This window comes from Mixophyes fleayi, chromosome 3, assembly GCF_038048845.1.
Source record: "Mixophyes fleayi isolate aMixFle1 chromosome 3, aMixFle1.hap1, whole genome shotgun sequence".
Lineage (NCBI taxonomy): Eukaryota > Metazoa > Chordata > Amphibia > Anura > Limnodynastidae > Mixophyes > Mixophyes fleayi.
In genome coordinates, this window is record NC_134404.1 from 236,763,161 (window position 1) to 236,786,110 (window position 22,950).

At 44.5% G+C, this 22,950-nt stretch overlaps 1 protein-coding gene across 1 annotated transcript in view; it reads left to right on the forward strand.

Annotated features, from left to right (window-relative positions):
• The window catches only part of LOC142143230 (chitin synthase chs-2-like), a 182,243-nt gene that overhangs the window by 110,908 nt on the left and 48,385 nt on the right, over positions 1 to 22,950 (forward strand). The window lies entirely within an intron of this gene.

A 22,950-nucleotide genomic window follows, 5' to 3' on the forward strand; every position in this document is an offset into this window, starting at 1 on the left:
CACAGACTTAGCCAACGATAAAGTGATTTGGTACATGGGTAGTAGTAGGAGTAGTAAAGGAGTAGTAAATCAAAGAGGTAGCTGCTGAGTTTGAATAGTCCTTTACACCCTGTGATTGGTCACTAATTAGTAACAGGTGAAGTAATTAGAAATCCCTGGGAATAGATTATCAAGAACTACAGTTCAAAGAATAGCTATATCAGGGGGGCGTGGCTTGGCAGCCATCGTGTGAGGCAGCATTTCGGGTGAGCTCCGACAACTCCGGCTCAAACTGGACTTGTAAAGTCCCTTTCTGCCCCCCTGACCTACTGGAGTGTACTTCAGTGCCTCTCTGGACCGGACTGCGACTGGGCCTGCCTTTATTGAGGGCTCCAGTGGCCCCATCGGACGCGCCTGGAGGCCCTGCATTACCGCCCCCTTCAGTGCTGGTCCCCGCCTAGCCGTTGCATTACCCGCTGTGCTGGTCCCCATCGGCGGCTCTGGCGTACGAAGAGGGAGACCCTTACCTGCTCTGAGGTCAGTGCCCCCTGCGGCCTCCATCCAGCGCCTCATCCACGGTCTCCATTTTCAGCGGTGACCGATCAGCTGCACTTCCGGTCCCCGGCGCGGGACTTCCGGTCGGCGAGTCCCCGCAGAAAGCCAGCCTGCAGTGCGTGAGTGTTTACCTCTCCCCCACCAAGCCCAGCTGTATCCACATAAGTCACCACTTTCCCCTGCGGCAACACTGACAAAAGGTGACCTGTCCCTACCTACACTGGCACAGTCCCAGCTCCTCTGCCATAAATCTCCCACTCTCTGTTCGCCTATGCTTCATTCATTTGTGGAGCAATATTGCCCTCTAGTGGTGGCCTAAAAATATTACACCCACTGTTTATTGCTGCTGCACTTATTTTCACTCAACTATTGCCTATTTGAAGGTTCAGCGAGGCAAGAAATTGAATCATCAAGCCTTGTCGCTTCTCAGCCTCCTAGGCTGACGGGATTTCTTTATATTGATACCCATCTACTGGCCTCCCTCCGGCCACTGAACATGTGACCTCCTCCATTCAGGCTGGACCAGGTTTGACCCCTATAATACTAACCAATCTAAAGGTGTGTCCCTCCTACGTCTTCTTCCCTCATACCAACCCTCCTCTGCCTCCTTCATCCCGCTCAATTGGCCAACGGCTCCCAGCCTCTTCGTCATGTCCAACAAACCAAAGAAAGTGACTTCTGCTCCCTTTTTTGGCTCAAAGAACAAACCGTCTTCCCCGTCTCTGACGCCTACAGAAGCGCCGGGCTCCCAACCGCTCCCTGATACGGGGCTGGATCCACAGATCCTAACTATAATGACCAGCTTACTAGAAGGAGTCAAGCAAACTTTCCACCAAGAACTCTCCAAAGTTGTTAATGACTTTAAATCAGAACTAACCTCACTGGGCAACAGATCTGACGCGCTTGAGTCAAAAACAGACGACCTCTGCCGTTCACAATCTACGACGGATAACGAACTTGCCCGTCTCCGTGACGAAGTGGAGACTCTCAAGGAACAACAGGAGGACTCTGAGAACCGATCTCGTCGTAACAACATTCGTATTCGAAATGTTGCTGAAGAAATTTCTCCGGCGGATCTTCAGGCTTTTCTTAAAGATCTTTTCCAACATATCCTTCCGGAGCTCTCTGACTCTGACTGTATGATGGACCGTGCCCACAGAGCTCTTCGGGCCCGTCCGGCCAATGGCCTGCCCCCTCGAGACATCATCGTGCGTTTGCACTATTTCCACACAAGGGACCGAATCCTCTTTGCGACTAGAGATCAATCTGCTCTCTCTTTTCGGAACATGGACATCCAGCTGTTTCAGGATCTTGCTCCTTCCACAATTCAGAAACGGAGAAACTTGCAGCCTGTTACTAGGATCCTGCGTCAACACAATCTACGGTATCGCTGGTGCTTCCCGTTTCAACTTCAGGTGTTTGCGGCCAACTCTTCTTACTACATCAAAACAATTGAGCAGGGTCAGGATCTCCTGGCGAAACTGGACATTCTCCCCGAAGCTACTGCCTTGCAGACCGGCTCTCCGAAGGCCCAGCGCTCAGCCCCTTCACAACCAGATTGGTCCCGCTCCTCCCGTCGCAAAGTCCGAGATGCCTCACCGCCATGACATGTCTACTAATGTTGTTGATTTCTGTTAACATTTTGCCTCCACAGGTGGACTTCCTACTTGGGTTGGAGCTCAGAGCTCCTTGTCTTTATCTTTAGATATGTTAGCTTTTCCACGTCACCCGTCTGTTATTGAACCTATAGTGGCACGAACCTGACATGATGTTACATTTGAAGTATTTTGACGCTACTATACTTATATCTTGTGTTTTTCTCTTGGTAGGGTGATCCCTCTCCCCTTCTCTCCCCATCCCTCCCTTTTGTTTTCCCCCCTTCCCTCCTCCCCTAAAGTTGTAGAATCTTAAAGTTCTAATATGATTGTTAATGCACACCTTCTTTGTTTTTGTTTTCTTCTCTTTCTGTTTGGTTAGTTGATAATGCTGCGGGAGGGGAGGAGTGAGGGAGGGAGGATCTCTTTCTTCCCTCTTTTCCTTTTCTCTTCCGATTGCTTACCTTTTATTAAGATTTTCTCATGGGTCTACGGTCCTGGCCTCATCTCACATTACACACAGGACCACCCCCCACGCACCCTTTGATATTGTCTACTGTTATTTGTAAATTTACTTTACTATGTTTTTGAACCCCTCCTGGGTTCCTTTCTTACAGGGTTTATGCCCAATTGGGCTCCTCTCTCCTCTTCTCTCTCCTCTCTCTTTGCTCGATTCTCCCTTTTCACCTTTTCTTTTGTCTTCTCTCTGTTCTCAAGGACGGCTTATTAACTTATTCCATTCTACCCCACTATTAGTCAAGCTGCCGGGACTTATCACTTCTGCAACACCATGGCCTTAAAGGTACTCTCGATCAATGTCAACGGCCTCAACACCCCCCGCAAACGTACGACTCTACTGGGAGCCTGTAGGAGAGAAAAAGCGGATATTGTCTTTCTACAGGAGACACACTTCACTGGAGTCCACTCTCAGCTTCAGGGTAAGCAGTTTTCCCAGACTTTCTTTGCCTCGGCGGACTGCAAGAAGCGGGGAGTGGCTATTTTGATCCACAGTAAGATTCCCTTCCTGCACTCCAACACTTACACAGACCCAGAGGGTCGTTTTGTTCTAGTGGGTGGTACTCTCCGATCTATTCCTGTTACCCTGGTCTCGGTCTATGCCCCTAACCAGAAACAAAAGCCTTTTTTTTCCAAACTCTTTAAATGCATTGAGCGGCTGGCGCGGGGCCACGTGATCGTAGGTGGTGATTTTAATGTGACTCTTGATCCTACCCTGGACAGGTCTTCCCCCTCTTCCTCCCGGCGGGGCTCTCCCACTTCAGCAGAATCTACTTCACTAGCCACACTGCTCTCTCATCACCGCATGTATGACTCCTGGCGACTCTGTAACTCAGACGCCAGGGATTACACCCACTACTCTGCCCCCCACCAATTGTACTCCCGCATAGACATGATACATATATCCCATGCACTTACTCCCAATGTGACTCAAGCGGGAATCACCCCACTCTCATGGACTGACCACTCGGGGGCGTTCATTACTCTAGACCTCCTCAAAACATCTTCACCCCAGGGAAAATGGCGCCTAGATGACTCTCTCCTGCTCAATCAGACGACCCTTTTAGACCTCAATAACTCAATAGCCAACTACTTCCAAGATAACTCTGCTATAGATGTCCCCCCAGGCATTATTTGGGAAGCACACAAAGCCACTATACGGGGCCATTTGATTAGCCTGTCTGCGGCTTCTAGGAAAAAGGCTGCAGAAGAGATAGCTTGCTTGGAGCGCAGGTTAGCCTCTCTTCTTCCCCAACATCAGTCTCTTCATGACCCTGCTCTACTCACTCAGATTACTTCATTGAAGGGCCAACTTAACACTCTTCTCTCCCGTAGGACTGCTATTACTATGCAGAAACTACAGCAACGGTACTATGACAAATCTGACAAAGCAGATTCTGTGTTAGCCAGAAAGCTTCGTAAGAAGATGGCTCTTGGCCACATTGATAAAATTTACGACCCACAAAAGAGCAGAACTACATATGACCCTAAGGAGATAGTCCAGACATTTCAAGATTTTTATTTCTCCCTCTATAACTTAACCCCCCCACCCACCCCTCTAAGAGCTCATACGGTGCTGTCTCTGGACGAATACCTAGCCGCCACCCCCCTCCCTAAGCTCACTCCACCTCACATAGAATTCTTGAATGAAGATATCACCCTGACCGAGGTTTTGGCCGCTATTAAATCCCTGAAACCCTCTTCAGCTCCAGGCCCTGACGGTTTTACCCCGCAATACTATAAAAATTTCGCTGCAGTACTAGGCCCCCATCTGACATCTTTTTTTAACGAAATCCTGGATGGTGCCACGTTTGATGCAGCCACAACCAGAGCTAATATTATTGTCATTCCAAAGCCTGGGAAGGACCCAACTCTCTGCTCTAGCTATAGACCAATTTCCCTCCTTAATGTGGACCTTAAAATTTACGCAAAAATTCTGGCCTCTAGATTGAATCCCCTCCTCCCTTCCCTCATCCACCCCGACCAGGTGGGATTTATCCCGGGACGTCAAGCCCCGGACAATACTAGGAGAACAATTGACCTGATACACACAATTCACAGGGGTAAGCTCCCCTCCCTCCTTATGTCATTAGATGCTGAGAAGGCGTTCGACCGCATCTCCTGGTCGTTTATGGTTGGGGTACTAGGAGCGATGGGTTTCTCTGGCAAATTTATGACGGCCATCTCAGCCTTGTACCGTTCTCCATCGGCCACAGTCTCTGCAAATGGTCTATCCTCGGTCCCCTTCGCTATTTCAAATGGCACACGGCAGGGCTGTCCCCTTTCTCCGCTCATTTTTGCCCTTATCATAGAACCTCTAGCAGCTAGAATCCGGGTTAACCAGCAAATTCTAGGCATCCCGGTGGGTAGCTCTTCCCATAAAATAGCATTATACGCGGATGACGTCCTGTTAACAATTGCTAACCCAATTTCCTCTGTCCCTCCTCTTGTAGACGAACTAATGCTTTACGGCCACTTCTCAGGATATAAAGTTAACGCGGACAAGACAGAAGTCTTAGACTTTTATGTCTCCTCAGCTGACAAGGTGTCTTTAGAAAGCTCCTTCCCGTTCAACTGGCGCCCTCAAAAACTCAAGTACCTTGGGGTATATTTAACTAAACAACCTCATCAGCTTTTTCAGGCCAACTTCCCCCACACTCTTGCTCAAGTTAAGCTAGACCTTGTTTCATGGTCGCAACTATACATCTCCTGGATAGGTCGTATTAATGCGGTCAAGATGAACATACTCCCTAGACTCCTCTACCTTTTTCAAACCCTCCCCATCCGAGTCCCCCCCTACGTTTTTAAATTTCTCCATTTTCATGTATCTAAATTCATCTGGGCGGGTAAGCGCCCCCGAGTCCGTTTCAAGCTTCTACAGAGAGCCCCGCGGGGAGGGGGACTGGGAATCCCTGATTTTCGACGCTATTATCTCTCCGCTCAGCTTGCTCAATGCGTTCTGTGGTGTAGCTTGACTCCCTCCAGGGTCTGGGTCGAGATTTAGGCTGAAAGTCTGGGTATGCTATCCCCATCTACTCTCCTATGACTTCCACGGGCTCGTCGACCAAAACGTGTCTCACTTTATCCGGTCATTACACATTCCCTAGCGGTCTGGGACTCATGCTCTCAGAAATTTGGCCTTTCCCCCCATTCTTCTCCCCTAATTCCTTTGTTTAACTCCTCAGACTTCGCTCCAGGCCTTACCCCTAAAGTATTCTCCTCGTGGACCTCACAAGGGGTCCGTTTCTTAAACGATCTCACCTCTACAGCTGTGTTCCCCTCGTTTTCTGACATCCAATCGCAAATAAATATTCCCAATAAATTATTTTACCAATTCCTTTAGCTCCGCCACTTTCACCACACTGTCAAATCTCGCCTCTCCTCCCGTCCCCTTACCACATTTGAACGTCTCTGTCTCCGTCAGTCCTCCACGAAAGGCCTTATTTCAACATTATATTATGAACTTGCCCCACCTTCCTCAAATACTAGAGTCTCGCATGAACTGGCCTGGGAACATGACCTGGGTGAAGTTCTTTTGAGCGAGGAATGGTCGGAGATATATGAGAATGCTGCCTCCAGCTCAATCTGCGTTAAAATAAAAGAGAATGCCTATAAGGTATTGTACCGATGGTACTACGTTCCCTCCCGGATACATAAATTCCTCCCAGACTCTTCTGACCGCTGTTGGCGTGGGTGCTCCCATGAGGGTAATTTTATCCATATATGGTGGACTTGTCCCAAACTCTCAAACTTCTGGGCCGAGATCAACCACCTGATCCAATCGATTATTCAGGTAACGATTCCATTTGAGCCTAAATTTTTCCTCTTGCCCCTGGGAGCGCCAGCGGCAACTCGGCATGAGAATAAGTTAGCTAGGCACATCTTATCGGCAGCTACCTGCCAAATAGCAGCAGACTGGAGGCAGCAAACTCCACCTTCGCTTCAAGCCGTTATTAATAGAGTCTGGCAGGTTCACCGCCTGGAATACATGACCAGCATCATCAATAGGACATCAAGATCGTTCACTAAGGTATGGAGCCCATTGCTCTCATTTTTTCAGATTTATCCCCCTTTCACTTGACTCTACTTTTACACATGTCCGTCCTCCTCCCGTAAACCCCTCTCTTTCTCTTTTCTTCTCTCTTTCCTTTCCTGCTCTCTACTGTACTAGTCTCCCTCCTTTTCTCCTCCTGCGTCATGCCACTCTCTGTTGAGGCATTTCGCCCCCTCCCTTATTTCTTTAAAAATCCTTGGTCAACTGCCATACACGCATATTGTTGCACTGATTATTTATACCTTTATACTGATTTTATACTTTGTTACCAGTGATGTGCTTCTATTGCTTGTTTTTTTCTTACTGACAGTGCATGTCGGTTCTGTTTGTTACTTGACCATTCAAAAATAAAAATTATAAAAAAAAAAAAAAAAAAATAGCTATATCAGTTGCCAAATTCAACCAATTTCAATTTGGAGACTTTTAGAGAAAAGAATCACCACCCCTTATGCCTTACCAGATGTACAGTTGTAGGGAAAATATGTAGGAAAATGACAGTTACAGAGACTGAGAGCAACCCCACTTTTAAAGCTCATTTCTTGTACAAACACAACATCCACCATGTCGGTATATAATGTGTTCAGGGAGCAAGAGCATTTCTACGACACATTCAACCCCTCCCATTAATAGAGATACATTTTAACTTATCCATTGTTGGTCCAGTAGGAAGGAATCTGTGTTGTCTTGAAATTGCCTGGGATCAGACATCGGTTCTCCCAGTACTCTCTGGACTTCCCTGAATATCGGAGGAGATGGGGGACACCAGTAGAGACTGGAGGGTGACAGGAGAGAAAGAGAGAAAGGGGGAGTGGAGAGACAAATGTAGCAAAAGTAACAATAATATTGACATTGTAATGGATATATGCAAATGATAAGCATATGAGCATTCTGCTACAAACACCAGTGGATAGGGTGATAGGCTCCTGGACATAGTTTACGGACCAGCTGGAATGTGGGGGAAGAAAGCAATGGAGTAACTCCAACCAGGCAACTAATATAAGTAAGTATAAAAACTGTGTTAAAGAGTAAACATGTGGTAACTGATCAAACAATTTGAAATAAAGAAGTCCCCAAATTCTCCATGAATTGAAATTTGTGGCACGTGGTATATAGGGGATAAAAGAGCAAAGCTATGGGAATTTGGCCTGGATCCTAACATATTAGCTAAGGTATCAACACTAAGAGAACAAAACAAGCAACAGGAAGCAATACAAGCTTAATTGGTATAGTAATGTCATTAATGGATTAATCTGTATGAAGCTGAAGTGTGATGGTATAAGGAGGGCCAAGAACTAAATTACAGTGTAAGAAGAGCCTGAGTTTAATGAAGGCAGTCCTCAGGTCACACTCCGGTCCTCTGAAGTTGCGGGCGAACAAAGTCTTCGCATATTATTTTGAACTGAAGCAAAAAGAGGTTAAGCTAATCTGACAGAAGAACTTTGGGAAGCTTGAGGGTTTCACAGAAGGATTCCACCTCAACATGTGTTTGAGTGTGAGGAGTTTACCACCGTGATTCACATGGATACTCAATGGAAATCCACAGCGAAATCTGATGGGAGTGTTTCTTGGGTTCATCCTTGAGAGAACGCAGCATCCGCCTATGCTGAAAATTGGACCATGAGAGGTCCTGATATATCTGGATCTTGTGACCATTAAATTCAAGGTTGGGAAGACTGCGTGTCTTTTTGAGGATGGCTTCTATGACCGTGAAGTAATGAAGCCTGCAAATGATGTTGCAAGGTGTCTCAGAGGTCTCTGGGATGGAGAGCTCTGTGAGCTCTTTCAAAAATGATGTGGTCATTATGATCAGCATACAAGAGTTTGTGAAAATCCTTAGTAAGAGTTTCTATAATTTCCTGGGGGGAATATCTTCCGATATCCCTCAAACTCTAACATTGTTTCGACAGTCTTTGTTGTTGATATCATGCAGCTTTTTATGAATCTCAACAAGCTCCTTTGCTTGCTGCATGACTAAATCTTGAAGCTTGTCCAGATGAGAATCTTGTTGTCCTCCAGAAAAAGCACTTTGTCCAATTTCTGAACAAGGTTAGATGATTACAGAAATTTTTGACTGGAGTGTTTCATGAATCTTAGTTTCGAAGGCTTGAAAGTCCTGTTTAGTTGGCAGCATTTTTAAGTATGACTTAATTTCACCCAAATCCCGCGGTTCTGTTGGCATGTCAAAATGCTGTTGGAAAGCTGCTTGTGACGTGAACTTTCCTGTCTTTCCCGTGTCTTTCACAGGAGGTCCCTTCCTATCTTTCCCCATTGAAAACCACTTGGCAGTTGGAGGATCATGAAAGAGTTGCAGGTTTTACCACATATTTAGCCCAATTTCTGGTCGCTCTAGGCCTCATCTCCCTGTGGGACACACCAAGAAGACAGCATCAGGAAGCTAGAGCTTGCATGGGAATCAGGACTTGATATCAAGTAGCACACAAAGACAAAAAATAAATAAAGGGTGGCAGTGTACTCAATCATAATATATATATATATATATATATATATATATAGTGAGGCGTTTGCAGGACAATTACTCCGATGTCTGGCCTGTTGGCAGGGCTACAAATTGCAGTTCCTAAGTGGCTGTCAATAGCCCAGGACGACTCCACGTTACTCGAAAAGGCAGGTCCTGTAGCAAACAGGATCGATCCACCGCTCTGGAGTCACTGATGCCCATCCCAGCAAAGGCCAGAGGGTGATGGCGAAGGACGGAAACCGCCAGCCAGTGCAGACCAGGATAGCAGAGTACAGCGGGAGACTCAGAGCCTACAGCAGCTCTAATTCCCTCTCACCAGCAGCCATTGTGATCAGGAAGGAGTTGTCCAGGAGTGAGGGCATGATGGCAGGGTAGAAGTCCCAGGATCATACCACCCCGACAGGTAAGGGACCATTCAGCCCAGTTGTACTCCTGTGCCAGGATATAATGATGCCTAGGGAGCCAGACTCTGCCTGCACACTCCACAACACTGATGCAGTGAACATGCAGGAGGCAGGGAGAAGATTGATGTCGTACACCAGAGGGGAAGCACCATTGGAGGGAGTATTGGGGGAGAGCCACACTCGTAATGGCCGCCAACCTAAATCAGGTTGGTGCTGCAAACCCAAGTAGGAGCTGATATAAGGAAGGTAGTAGATCTCAGGCAACAATGGGTGTCTTCTGGACCGATAATTGTTGGGGAGCCCGTGGCCCTGAGGAAGTAGTATTTAGACCATGGTGGGCTCCGATGGAGGGTAATCTATAGGTAGCAGCCCACAGAGCTCATAGAAGTGACTGCCATCTGCAATGATGGTCAGGTGACATCCCCTAAATGCCTTTGTTATTACAAGAGAGGAGATCAAAAGATTGAGTAACTCTGAAAATGTTGTTTAACATAAGCATAAGAAAATCTTGAAAAGACGAGTTCATTTTGGCTGATCTGATAAGCGTGAAGTTCCAATAATCTGTAAGAACTGTTAGTAAATAACACGCTCCTCCATAGAGAGAATGTATATTTCAATCACAAATGAGAAGTTTGGATAAAGATGAGTGAGAATAAGAACAAACTTTAAAACAGTTTTCCGATGCACAAACCAGCTTATGCATCGACAGACTAGTTAAACAAAAGATCCTTTTGAGTAAGTCGGGTCACTGAAACAATGGTAGAGAGAAATTTAAAATAAATTATTTTTAGAAGTTTGCAAATCCTACATATCTCTGCACTTTCTAATTTTTGGGATAGGCCACTCAATAAAGATTTAATTTTGCTAGAATCCATACTTAAATTGGATTTTTGTCTTCAAATTCACACTTACCTAAGTTTATATATATTGTATGATGGTGGAGATGTTCTAAAACATTAGCTTCTGGTGTTCTTTAAGATATCCAAGAAAACTGATCCAGGAAACCCCATGGGACATCATTAATAGAGTGCCATAATGTTGCTGGGGCATTACAAAGGCTGGATGGCATCACTATATAGTCATAGTGTGTGTGACGATTATGTAGTATATCTAAAGACTGATTGTTATTTTCTGTTGAATGTATATATGACAATGTATATTGTATGTAACCTTGTAATGTAATCTCAACGTGTGCTTTGCTAGATGACATGAGTTTGAACTAGAGATGCTCAGGCTTGGTTCCCTGAGAACCGAACCCAACTGAATTTAGCAGATCCGAGTACCAAGTCGAGCTGGCTTGGTACTTTCACGTGCACTCTGAATTAAAAACGAGTAAAACATTATTGTTACGTCGTCGGATCTCGCAAGTTTTGGATTTTATATATACCACCCTCCACGGCGATCCAACGCCATTTCACAGAGAAACACAGAAGGGGTAGCACGGTTCTTGGCAGTCTCTAGTGCAGTTGGGCATCATCATAACGAGGAAAGAAAGAGGAGGGGTAGCAGTGTTCTTCAAAGTCTAGAAAGTTATAGATCACACAGAAACAGGAGAGCTCCATAGCTATATGTCATTGCTGCAATAGAAATAATAGGGCTGGCAGTCTTGTTCTAAATCTGACGTCACATTGTAATGTGTTATATAGCTTACACACAAACAGGACAGCTCCATTGCTCCATTGCTAATTGTCATTGCTGAAGTAGAAATAAATGGGCTGGCAGTCTTGTTCTAAATCTGCAGTCACATTGTACTGTGTTATATAGCTTAAACACAAACAGGACAGCTCCATTGCTCATTGTCATTGCTGAAATAGAAATAATAGGGCTGGCAGTCTTGTTCTAAATCTGCAGTCACATTGTACTGTGTTATACAGCTAACACACAAACAGGACAGCTCCATTGCTCCATTGCTAATTGTCATTGCTGAAATAGAAATAATAGGGCTGGCAGTGTTCTTCAAAATCTGCAGTCACATTTTACTGTGTTATCAAAATGGATTCACAGCAGTGCACAGAAGACCAGGAGCACCAAGTAGCTGCTGGCACCAGTCATGATGATAGTAATCCCTCTTTGTCATCTGCTACATCCTATGTTAAAGTGCACAGTGTTTTTAAGTCAGGGAAACAAAAATGTAAAAAAACACCTTCTACCTTGGTAAAGAAAATAAAACCTGTAATCCAGGGAAAGTTATCTGCAGAAAAAAATTAAATTGCCAACATGCCATTCTACACACGCAGTGACAAGGAAAGAATGAGGCCTTCGCCTTTCTCTATGAGTGCTAGTTCTGCAACTGTCACCGAGGCATCTTCTTGTAAGGTAAGTCATAAAAGTGGTGTCCAAATATTTTTACGTATAAAAGTCGAGCTGGAAGAAAACAGTATATTTGTTCAGTATATGTATGTTCAGATTCAGAAATGGCACAAATCATTGAGGAGAGTCTATCCATGAGTGCTATATGTAAGCCTGACTTCACTGATAGTGTACCCATAAAGAAGGCCCCTTTCAGCATTTCTGCAGTTGTGTGCATGAGCTGCCCAAGTGTAGCCGGTGATACACAAATTGAGGATGCCACTTTGGAATTGCAACAGAATGAGGGGGGTATTTGTGTAGCTGACGAGGGCGCTAATGAGGATGTTGATGAGGATGATGTTGTTTGTGTAAGCCCTGCACCAGTGGAAACAGTTTTTGCCAGTGATAAGAAGAAGGCCATTGTCATGCCTGGGCATAAGATCAAAAAATCCACCTTTTATGTGTGGAATCATTTCTAACCAAATCCTGACTACAGTTGTCTAGCCATTTGTAGCATTTGAAAGCCACAGTCGGTAGAGGTAGGTACTTTAACCATCTAGGAACATCATCCATGTAATGCCATTTCAAGCGAGTTCATGACAAACGGTTGGGAAAATCGGAAACTTACACTAAAAAATAACTAGCGGTCCAGCATCAGCTAGGTCCATTCTCTCAGCTAGATCCCAACACCTGCAATCTACACCCACAACACCTTCCTCATCAATATCCTCAGTAGCGATCGGAGTTAGTCCTGCATCCAAGTTGCTAAGGCTAGATGACTCCTCCACTATCCTGGATTCCTCAGAAGAAATCTTGAACAATAGTCCCACTGCTGCTGCTGCTGGGGGTGGATGCTCATCCCAGAAGCAGACCAAGAAGAAGACTACTAGTAGTTAACAACAATTGACTGTTAAACAATCCTTTGCAAAAGGAAGCAAGTGTGAAAACTGGCGCCAAGTCGCAAAGCGGATCACCGACGCCATGGCGACTATGCTAGTATTTGATCTGCGTCCAATATAAGCACTATTAATTCAGCTGGTTTTAGACAGTTACTTGAGATCGTGTGTCCCAGTTACCAATTTCCATCACAACACCATTTTACTAGAAAAGCTATTCCACACCTCTACCAGAAGGTTTGTAAAAATATAATTATTGGGCTACAAAATGCCATTCTACCCACTGTACAGTTAACCACAGATATGTGGACAAGCGGAACTGGGCAAACCAAAGATTATATGACTGTGACAGCCCACTCGGTTGGTGATTTGCCTCCACAAGCAGGAACAGCAGCAGCATGTACCCAAGATGTCACATTTTTCAGAGGCAGGATACTCTGTCTATCACCGGCTTCACTAAGAGACATACAGCTAACAATCTGTTACAAAAAGTAAGGGATGTTATTGCAACATGGCTTATCCCGCTTGGACTCTCCTCAGGATATGTAATTTCCGATAACGCCACCAATATTGTGAGAGCATTACAGCTGGGTGAATTCCATCACATTCCCTGTTTTGCTAGCACAATAAACTTGGTGGTGCAGAGCTTTTTAAAAAATGACAGGGACATGCAGGAAATGCTGTCTGTGGCCCGTAAAATATCTTGACATATCCGTCATTTGTCAACAGCATGTAGAAGATTGCAGCAGCTACAATAGCAATTTGACAGCTCAAGTGTTACATGACAGGACGGTGTCTCCTCTTTCAGTTTCTCACTCAACTGCTGCTAGGAAAAAAATTAGCTTTCCCAAGAGACCCAGGGATGATGCACATGACTCAGCACACATTTTAACATCGGGGGTATATTTACTGAACTGCGGGTTTGAAAAAGTGGAGATGTTGCCTATAGCAACCAATAAGATTCCAGCTGTCATTTTGTAGAATGTACTAAATGAATGAGAACTAGAATCTGATTTGTTGCTATAGGCAACATCTCCACTTTTTCAAATATACCCCTGGTCTTGTCTAAAAGAATTGACCAAAAAACGTGACACCTCTGCCGTAACTCCACCTGATCCCACCATCAACATCCAAAGGATGATAGAAGATTATTTTAATGACAGCATAGAAATAGACACATAAGACAATCCCTTTACATACTGAGTGGATACAAATTAATTTGCAGACCCATGCAGCAACTCGCTTTGCACTCCGGCAGCTGTATGACAGGCAGTGTAACAGTGATGGGTTTATACAACTCGCTGCTACAACACAGGAGAGTTAGCTAACACGGGAATGTTTTACATTGCAGCAAAACGTCAAAGATGAACAGCGATTTTGAAGCAGCTTGATACATTTGAGACATTTTTGACTAAAATCGCGGGTTATCACCCACGATTTGCCGCGATTTTAACACGCTGAAAAAATCGGACCTTGATACATTAACCCCTTTGTCTGTAAAAGAATTGATCAAAATTAGTGACACCTCAGCTGTACTTACCTGATCCTACTATCAACTATCAATATTCAAAGAATGGTGGAGGATAATTTTTAATATTTTTTGAATGGTATAAAGACAACAGTTTTATTAACAAAGAACAACGTTGTTTGCAGAAGTAATGTAAGCATGGATGCAGAGCCGGATTTAGACCTCATAGGGCCCTAGGCAGGATACTGTTTTTGGGCCCCCTCCCTGAAACAATCCATAGCACTATATTTTTGCAGCCTACCATATACCCCTATAGTTACGTAGATATGAAAGCATGTGCCGCCGCGCAGCGGCGGCACGCCGCCAAAGGAGGTGAGGGCGTAGCTTGCATCTTTGGGGGCGTACCTAACATGTGAAAAGAGCAAGGCCACCCTGCTGCAGAAAAAGGCACCCCTAAATAATTACCAAGCAGTCCCGTTTTTTTAAGTAGTTGGGTCAAAACAACATAATAAATATTGAAGTCAGGGCAGAAATACTTACTTAAGTTGTTTGCAAAAATAATACGCATAAATCCAAGTATGTGCTCTTGTCACTTTTGTCCCTCTATCATCACACTGTGCCCCTTCATTGTCACTTTTGCCCCTTCACAATATCACATGTGCCCTTTCCCCCTCACCTCTGTGCCCATCACCATCCCCACCTCTGTGCCAATCACTACCACCACCAATGTGCCAATCACCATCACCACCTCTGTGCCCATCACCACCTCTGTGCCTCTTCACCATCACCACCTCTGTGCCCATCACCACTTCTGTGCCAACCACCATCACCACTTCTGTGCCAACCACCATCACCACTTCTGTGCCAATCACCATCACCACTTCTGTGCCAATCACCATCACCACTTCTGTGCCAATCACCATCACCACTTCTGTGCCAATCACCATCTCTGTGCCCTTCACCATCACCACTTCTGTGCCAATCACCATCACCACTTCTGTGCCCCTTCACTACCTCTGTGCCCCTTCACCATCACCGCTTCTGTGCCCCGTCACCATCACCACTTCTGTGTTTTACTTACCTTTCTATTGCGCGCTGCTCCTCCTCCGTCAGTCCAGATGTAAAGAAAAAAAAAAAAAAGAAAGAAAGAAAGAGTCACGTGATCGCCCGTCGGGTCCCGGCAGCCTCTCCTCCTCTCTCTATCACTGAGACACTGAGAGGAGAAGAGGCTGCCGGGACCCGATTCGCGGCACCCCCCCTCCCCCGACTCGCGGCACCCCCCCCCCTCCCGCACGAGTCGCGGGGGGGGGGGGGGTGCCGCGAGTCGGGGGAGGGGCCGAATTTTTTTTTTTTCATTTTTTAAAAAATTACTCCTGTCCCCCCCCAGCTGTGCCCCCCGAGAGCCGCTAGGCCCTAGGCAGGTGCCTAGGTTGCCTAGCGGTAAATCCGGCCCTGCATGGATGTCTAAATAGACGTGTATATGTGTTTCACTTCCACTTTGCTGCTGTTTCATCAGTATTGCACAAAGTGTTTGTAATCTGCACTTTATGTCAAAGGTACCTAACTATATTATAATTTTATGAGAATTGGGGCTGATTCAAAGCTCAGTGGTGACCTTGCTTTTTGCTGTGAATTTCCATGGCTCTTTTTAGTGCATTGTCTGGAACAAGAAATGATATACTCATATCAGAGTGATCACAGCCAATTTTTGGACACCTGGCAGATTTACTCTTCTGAAGTTTTTTTTCCAATCATCCTTTCAATTGCTTGTATCTCTTGTGTGTGACCACATACGTTGTTTTTCAGTGGGTTTTCCATCTCCAACCCGCTGGGGCACCCTGGATTGTTCTTGGTCTGATAAATGCACGCATCCTGGGAGGGTCAGCGCTCGTCGTAATGTATTAGCTGTAGAATTACCACAGTTATCCAAGGAACGGGTGGAGGGATCAAATGAACCATAACATCATTTCATGAGCTATTCTCAGTTTCACTGTACAGGCCATATGCTCAGGGTGATGGCGATTTCTTGGTCTTCATCTTTCAAAGCTTAGTCTGCATGGGGCCGGTGACACACCCATTTGTTATCTCAGGTCTCTAAGCTGTTCTTTAAACTGGGCATATTTATCGTCCTGCCTCAGGGCCTCCTTTGTATTATTCTTCTGAAGCGCAGTCTATCTCTCGTGTGCAAGCTCTCATAAATTCTGGGTCATGTTTTAACTTAAGTACAGTCTCCTCAACTGCGTCTATATATTACTTTAAATTTCTGTTCAATGCATCATATTCCAATATGACAGATTCCATGTTGCCCACATGTTCCGTGTCACAGTCTGTCTGAAGCAGATCTAATGCCACTCCAGTTGTAATATCCATTCCTGTGTCTACAGAAGTTTGGCAGTTCTTCAGGAATGAGTGGGAGGTATCCACAGATGAGAAAGAGATTAAAGATGCAGCACGAGCTGCAGAGCTGTAGAGTTCATTGACATCACTGTTAGGCTTAAGGCAGCTAAGCTATTGCTTGTTTGTTGTGTGGAGGCCCAAACAAACCAAGCACTTCAGCCACAAAAGTGTCATTGCTTGTCGATGGAGTGCTTCCTTTGTTAAACTGTGGATGTCCTTTTCAATATCTTACATAACGGTGGGTGGGAGGGCCCAAGGACAATTCCATCTTTCACCACTTATCTTTTCTGCTACTGCTGTGTGGAAATGTTTCCTAGATGTGCTATGAACTGCCGTGTGTTTGTGCCGTTGCTCTGTTGCTTAGCATCCAGCCAGGTCGCTGCAGTCTTTGTCTGAGAGTGTATGAAAATAACATTGTGACCTGTAAGGTGGTCAAAATTGACTGCAAATGACTTGAAATTAGTATTGTTGAGGTTAATAATAATGCAGGTACAAAAAAGAGCAAAATTATGTGATTTTTAGGGGGCGTGGCTTGGAGTAGTATGGAGCAGGAAGTGCTGTTCTTGCTGTCCTCCATAATCCGATATTGCTATCCTGTTTATTGCTGGTTCTTGCTGCCAAAAATCTTTATGCTAACTGTGGAAGGCTGCTGGACTATGGTGACCTTCTTTGAGAAGAATCACAGCATTTAAAGACACCAGCAGAGAGACTTTTCTGACAGCCTGTATATCGGGGCCTACTCCTCAGCAGAAGCCGGGGCCTAAATTTTGAGCTCAGGCCGGAAATAGCGAAGGGTCATCGCGGTACTCGCATAAAGGTGGTCCAGCCGAAGAGGAGAGCTTTGCTGAAAGGGACAGAGTTAATACTCCCTGAAGCACAGTATAATAAGCAGCTATACTCGTGTGAGGAGGGTGCTGCAGTCTCCTGGAGAAGGGGATCGATTTTGTCCCAGGGCTGTCCCTGATACAGAGGTAAAAGTTCCTTTTAAAGTTGCTTTTAAGTTCCTTTCCTGGGCTGAATTTGGGAATTGTATATATCCTGAAGGCCTGACTCTGTTGGTGCCAAGTTACGCGGGCTCCTGTGGTAGAGTGACCGCCATTTTATTACCCTGCTGTGTATGCTGAGGATGCTAATGGCTGCTTGTTCGATCTGACTCGCTCTACAGTTTTGCAAAGTTCGCAGCAATATAACTGCTTGCCAAAATCCTGCATCATTGACACTGTAAAATAATAACAAAGCACGAGAATGTAAGGAGCCCATCCTGCAATATTTTTGCAAAGAGCATCTCTATAGAATTCTGGTGTGGCATTTTCCAGAATATTAGTGGAATAATATAAAAGTTTTGGAACATTCTACCCTGATACTGCAGGGTGATACTCTTTAGTAAAACGCTCTACTGCCAGTCTGAAATATGGGAAAGCATGGGCAAACACCTGCTACCAGGCTTGAGCGCTTTGCCCATCAATCATCTTCCTCCTCGCCAGGGGAAGTGCAAATACCCCGGAATGGTGCTCAACCCCCTTCTGATACCACCCAGCAGGATCATGTTGACTCATCTTCTATCCAGCAAGTGTTATCTGCCATTACAGCTTCTGAAAAAAGGGTCACAGATAAGATTGGCGAAGTTCAAGCTGATATTTCTTTGCTGAGACACGAATTGCAAAAAATACGTGAAAGAGTTGGTGAAACTGAAAATCGTATTTCTACTCTGGAGGATGTATCTGCACCAGTGAAAGGAGAGTTACAGAGTTGCAAAAACAAATTAGTGGATATGGAAGGCCGCTTGAGGAGAAGCAATCTCCGTTTTGTGGGCCTGCCGGAGCGGGCAGAGGGGTCGGCTCCAGAGCAATTTCTAGAGAAGTGGCTGCTTGAGCAGTTTGGTAAAGATGCCGTTTTTCACCCCAGTTTGCAGTGGAGAGAGCACATCGTATACCATTTCAAGCTCCCCCACCTGGGGCACCATCCAGAACATTCATTGCAAAGCTCCTTCACTTCAGAGATAGAGATGCAGTCCTTAGACTGATTCATCAAAAAGGCTCTTTGAAATATAATGGTACCAATATCTCGGTGTTCCCGGACTTTGCACTGGACGTTCAGAAATCCAGAGCTCAGTTTTCCGCAGTTAAACAGAAGCTGAGAGATCTTGGACTGCCGTACTCAATGATGTTCCCAGCAAGACTTAGGGTCAGATTTAATTTCTTCGTTTCACCAAGGGAGGCGATGACATGGCTGGACGGTCTTCCGCTAGAGAGAGAAAGAAACGTGCCTTAATTACACATGTTGAAGTCCGTGATTTTACTTTACAGGTTTGGCAGTGGAGGGCCAGCTACTACTTTTTCTAAAGGAGGTTTTGTGCTATTTATAGTTAAATTTGTGTAGCTTCCAAGTTTGTTCTAGTTTATGGAGCTTGTTTAGGATAAAAGTGTACCTTAGTTTCAGAAAAAAGGGTACACGGGGTGGGGGTTGGGGAGTTAAATTGTTACAAATGTATTTTTGTATTATGTTTATTTTTTGTATTGTTTATACCACAATGTCTTAACATTTGCCTATAACTCAGGAAATAGTTTTTGCCTTGGTATGCACAGAGCGGATCTCCATTATCTTCCTTCCGGCTAAGTGCTCCTTCTGTTTGATATATATCCATTGTTTTCCAAAGGGATATGATTGTAAATGGCTGTAAGTAGATCTGGAGGGGAAGGACTCAGACTACTGACATGGAATGTCAGGGGATTGAATGAAAAAGATCAAACGCTCCCTGGTGTTAAATCAGCTGCGAAAATATAATATAGATATAATTTGTTTGGCCGAGACACATCTCTATAAAAATAGTGTAAAGTGAGCGCTCAAATTGCTCCTTTTAAGTGACAATAGTAAATATACTGGTTGAAGTGAATAAAAAGGGTTAGATGAATCCTAGATATGTGCTGATTCCGACCAGTATGGGTCTAATTATCCTAAGTTATAATGAATGATAATATAGATACAATATTGGCAGATAAATATATACATTTAATAAAATATAATTAACAAACATGTGTGCCGGCCACAGCATTAATTACATATAAAACAAAGTAAAATACAATGGATCATAGATCAATAGACGCTATAGGATAAAAACGCACAGTGATAGTGCAGAAGTGTAGATCAATCTAATGTCCAATATAGTAAGTCCAGTGCAGTAAATCCCCAAGGGACTATACCCTGGGTTAGAGTATGAGCGGGTAACTATGAGTCCTCGGACTCGATGTACTGATTGGCCAGATTAGTGTCCTGATCGTATGAGTCTTACTTGGAGGCTTTGATGATGGATAAAAGTCCCAGCTTGATGAAAGGTGGTATTTACCATGTAGAACCAGACCATAAGATTATTGATCCTAGCGGCGTGTAGCGTTGTGCAGCATGCGTTCCACAGTGGGATGCACAGAGTGGCTTCCGGTATGACGTCACTAGGTAGGTGTGTCCCAACACGTTTCATTCGCTCAAGCGAATTTCCTCAGGGGATCAGGGGTATCGATGGAAGTTATGGGTTTATATAGTGCTCCTGATTGTCCGTAGATATATTGGCCACATAAATATATAGCTAAATTGGTGATAAAAGACATAGTTCCAGAATGTACACATGAAACAGATATCTATCAAGGACATATGTCATACAAATCAATTTGATATGAATAAACTTTTAGAATTTGTGCAAGACCTGGTGCATTGTGACAGGTAATTGGCATTAAGCATATGTTTGAACATCACAATTTGGTTGTGATATGGACTAAGCTATAACTTTTCATTGTTGGTATACTGGATTCCAATTGTATTGGATAGTATTATATTGACACACAGTATTGAAATTATTACTGTGGTCATAAGTCATATATATACATGTAATAATGCGCTGAAGAGCGATGTTTAGAAAGGTCATGTACATTCATACATATTTAAGGTCCGTATGGTGATTGCTGCTGATATGCTATTGCCATATTAACAGACGATTGATGACTAGCTGGTTACACGCCCACCTTTCCATCACCTATGGGATAGTATTCTCAACATGTTTATCTACTATACCAGATATTCCCAAGTGGTCTCCCATCTCAGTACTAATCTGGCTACACTCTGCTTGGCTTCCAAGTTCGGCAGGGGTTGGGCATACCAGAGTGTTATGATCGTAGCGAACACGGAGATATCACCTGCGGGAGGTTAGTGGGGTGCAAGACACATCTCTATGGCAACAAAGTTTTAGCCTTAAAGCGTCAGTGGGTGGGATGGGCTTATCACTCAACGCAAACTGCTAACTCTAGAGGAGTATCTATACTTGACCTTTACATTGAAGCATCATCATCATCATCATCATCATTTATTTATATAGCGCCACTAATTCCGCAGCGCTGTACAGAGAACGCATTCACTTCAGTCCCTGCCCCTTTGGAGCTTACAGTCTAAATTCGCTAATATAGACACACACTCACACACACACACACAGACACACAGAGAGGGAGAGACTAGGGTCAATTTTGATAGCAGCCAATTAACCTGTTTTTGGAGTGTGGGAGGAAACCGGAGCACCCGGAGGAAACCCACGCAAACACGGGGAGAACATACAAACTCCACACAGATAAGGCCATGGTCGGGAATTGAACTCATGACCCCAGTGCTGTGAGGCAGAAGTGCTAACCACTAGGCCACTGTGCTGCCCATGTGGAGATTGATCCCTATGGTAGATATGTGCTCATAAGGGCAATTGTTAACTTCACACCACTTATTATTTTGGCAATATATATTCCACCACCATATAACAATGATGTTTTGTGTAAAGCCTATCTCCGGCTACCCCAGTGGTATGTCTGGGAGATTTTAGTAATGTCCTACACGCAGGTTTAGATAGATGGCGGGAGTTAGGTGCACCATTACAAGGTGGTCCCACCCCTTTCTCTCGGGTAGTAGAAGGAATGGGTGTGGTAGAAGTATGGAGATGCAGAAATCCTAATAAACAGCAATTTTCATGTCATTCAACTAGCTATTACACCTTTTCCAGGTTAGATTTGATCTTACCTTCCTTGTCGTTGTCCCCTTATGTTACTTCGATAGAATACTTGTCCAGAGGTATCTCAGACCACTCCCCAGTTCTTGCTGATATAGACTTGTCAAGTGATAGAGGAGTTAGATTTTGGAAGCTGAACCCCTGCTGGATGAATACGATGGGTACGGGACTAAGCCTTACAGTTCCTTGGGAAGGTTTTTTTTACTGATAATAAAGGGTCAACGCATATGAATATTCTTTGAGACACATTCAAGGCCTTCATGAGGGGAACCCTAATTAAATGTATTGCTGAAATTAAGAACTCCAATAGGAAAAAAGAGTCTGATTTGGAACAGCGTTGTAGAGATTTGGAATGTTTATATATAAGCTCGCATACCCCTGATGATCGTCTACATTGGTTAAGGGCCCAGATAGAATGGAGAGATTATCTCCTAGATAAATCTAAATGGCGGCTCTTATTTTCCCAGCATTGGCAATATTCAGAGACGGATATGGGTGGAAGCTACTTGGCCTGCCTTGCAAGGGATCAACAATCCAGTAGAGTAATCTCAGCAATTTATAATAGTCAAAATGATAAACTTTTTAGAGGTGGCAAAATTGTTGATACTTTTTATCAATACTATAAAGAAGCTTATACCTCAAGAACCAAATATTCCCAGATTCAGCTGTCGGGTTACTTGGACTCTATTAAACTTCCCTGTCTTTCTCAGGACTCGGCATCTATTTTGAATGCGCCTATTGCGGTGGAGGAAATAGAGTCTGTTATATCCTCGTTCCCTGGTCATAAGGCACAGGGAATTGATGCCCTCCCTATAGAGCTATATAAAAAGTTTAAAGACTTTTTTGTTCCTCAGCTGCTGGATTTGTATAATGGCCTTTTTAAATTGGGTTCATTGTCTCCATCTATGTCAGAGGCGCTAATAATGGTCTTGCTGAAACCTGGAAAGGATCCCCTTTATCCAGAGTCATATAGACCTATTTCTTTACTCTGTACCGATGTTAAGATACTGGCTAAGATACTTGCCTATAGGCTTAATTTTGTTATTTCTGAAATAATTCACCCTGATCAAACGGGCTTTATGCCTGGTAAATCCACCGTTTCAAATTTAAGACGTCTCTATACTCATATACAGTTGCCCCATGTGGCCTAGGAGGGGGCAGTGGTGGTGTCCTTGGATGCTGCCAAGGTCTTTGACTCGGTCGAGTGGGGGTATCTTTTGGAGGTACTGCATAGATTGGGTTAGGGACGGAGTTTATTAAATGGATACGACTATTGTATTCGG